This window comes from Acipenser ruthenus, chromosome 10, assembly GCF_902713425.1.
Source record: "Acipenser ruthenus chromosome 10, fAciRut3.2 maternal haplotype, whole genome shotgun sequence".
Classification (NCBI taxonomy): domain Eukaryota; kingdom Metazoa; phylum Chordata; class Actinopteri; order Acipenseriformes; family Acipenseridae; genus Acipenser; species Acipenser ruthenus.
In genome coordinates, this window is record NC_081198.1 from 22,435,996 (window position 1) to 22,438,254 (window position 2,259).

General features: G+C 42.4%; 1 non-coding gene and 1 pseudogene across 1 annotated transcript; both read right to left on the bottom strand.

Annotated features, from left to right (window-relative positions):
• Positions 1-626: 626 nt before the first annotated feature.
• LOC131739069 (U2 spliceosomal RNA) lies at positions 627-817 on the bottom strand. The gene has a single exon (XR_009330236.1). It is a non-coding gene; the product is annotated as a U2 spliceosomal RNA (small nuclear RNA).
• Positions 818-1,400: 583 nt separating this feature from the next.
• LOC131738796 (U2 spliceosomal RNA) lies at positions 1,401-1,555 on the bottom strand (annotated as a pseudogene).
• Between the last annotated feature and the right edge of the window lie 704 nt (positions 1,556-2,259).

Genomic DNA, 2,259 nt, shown 5'->3' on the forward strand with positions numbered 1-2,259 from the left:
CTCCTTCTCTCTAACTCCAGGAACGTCTGGAAAAGCCGGAACCGCCTGAAAAAGAAAAAAACGGGAACCGCCTGAAAAAGAAAAAACTGCTCTCAACAGTCAACAAAATCTTGAAAGACCCTCGGCCTGGATTGGGCAAGCCAAAACCAGACTGAGCATTAGTCTTCCAAAAAGTTGCCGAGCTGAAGAAAGCCAGTCAAAAATAAAAAAAATTCTGTTCCTCCTCACCCGAACAAACCTCTCACAGACCCTCGGAGGGAGCGGGCAATGCCACTACCCTCTAAACCTTAGTCTTAGAAAGATTTATTCGAACTGAAGAGAAGCCAGAGTATATGGCTGGCTAAGAAGGACCTGGCATAGGGACATGTTCCACCACACTTGTCTGGTTAGCTGCATGCTCCCAGGAAACAAACTGCTGCTGTCTACATCATCACCACATGTGAATAAAAGAAAGAAAGACAGCAAGAAAGAAAGAGAGAAAGAAAAAGAAAGAAAGAAAGAGAGAAAGAAAAAAAAGAAGTAAAACGGCAGGAAAACTTGCATCAACACTGGCACTCTCCCTCCAGCAGGGGTAGACAAAATGCTCACAGGAGAGATCCAGATCTGACTTTGACCAACGTTAGAGAAAGGTGTGCACCGTTCCCGGAGGTACTGCAATACCGGGCCGATGCGTGGAGTGGACGGAGCAAGCCCCTGTTCCATCTCCCGATTCCAAAAATCAATTTAATATATGGTCCCCTGATAGGGGACGTATCAGATATTAAACTGATAAGAACAGATACTACACTTGATCTTAGCCAAAAGGCCGAGAAGCGATGGCGACTTGGCCCTTGCCCGTACGGCACAGGGGGATTCAAAGGTGGGTGCAAAATTTCAAGCACAAGCAGACCCCAAAAAAACGGGCTGCTGCTTCCAGAGGGGAAATGTGCAATTTAAGCAGGAGAAAACAAAACAAAGCAAAAACACACACATAACACCAAAAACAAAACATAAACTGGCGGAGTGCGTCTTACAAATAGTCATGCCAAGCTGCTATGCTGTGCAAGGTGCCTTGGGTAACTACAACTGTGCCTCGCTGGCTGGCTGGCTTGCTAAGAAGGTCCTGGCATAGGGACATGTTCCACCACACTTGTCTGGTTAGCTGCATGCTCCCAGGAAACAACCTGCTGCTGTCTACATCATCACCACATGTGAATAAAAGAAAGAAAGACAGCAAGAAAGAAAGAGAGAAAGAAAGAGAGAAAGAGAGAAAGAAAGAGAGAAAGAAAGAAAGAGAGAAAGAAAAAAAAAGAAGTAAAACGGCGGGAAAACTTGCATCAACACTGGCACTCTCCCTCCAGCAGGGGTAGACAAAATGCTCACAGGAGAGATCCAGATCTGACTTTGACCAACGTTAGAGAAAGGTGTGCACCGTTCCCGGAGGTACTGCAATACCGGGCCGATGCGTGGAGTGGACGGAGCAAGCCCCTGTTCCATCTCCCGATTCCAAAAATCAATTTAATATATGGTCCCCTGATAGCGGACGTATCAGATATTAATACTCTTTTATTGAGATTTTACATTTTTTTACATTTACACCCATTCGTTTTTTCATTCATTTTACATTTCTTTTAAAGATGACATTCATACATACAGACATACATTTTGTTTTAAAAGCATTTAAAATACATTTAAAAACACCAAGACAATTGTGCTTTGTACATGGTTAAAACAGACACAGATTAAAATCAACATGAAAAAAACCTGTGCTGTTTTAAAAGTGACTGGAAAAAAAGAACCATCTATAAAAAAACAGTGCTTGTGAGGGCCGGGGAGTGCTCTCTAAAAAGGTTCAAAAGTGAACATAAAACTATATTACTAAAACAGGGACAGGGGAAAAGGGACAGTGTGTAAAACAGTGCGTTAAAATTCTAAAATTTTAAAACACTTAAAATGTAACTTTTAATAGTTTACATTAAAAATCTTAAAGATACATAAAACAAAACAAAACAAAATCAAATAAAACATTCAACGTAAATCAAATAAAAGTCCATAAAACTGAAACAAAAAGACTACATAAAACCAGGGCACCGTTGAAAAACGGTCATGCCAGCTAAAAAGGGCGGAATGCTGGCATGACAAAATAAATAAAAGGCTTAGCGGTGCCCCGTAGTCCCGCTCCTATGAGCTAGCGGTTCCAGTTTTTTCCTTTATTCCATCTTCACGTCCTGAAGTCCGGCGATCCTCCACTCCGCGCAGGCCTTGTCCTTCCCGAGGGTC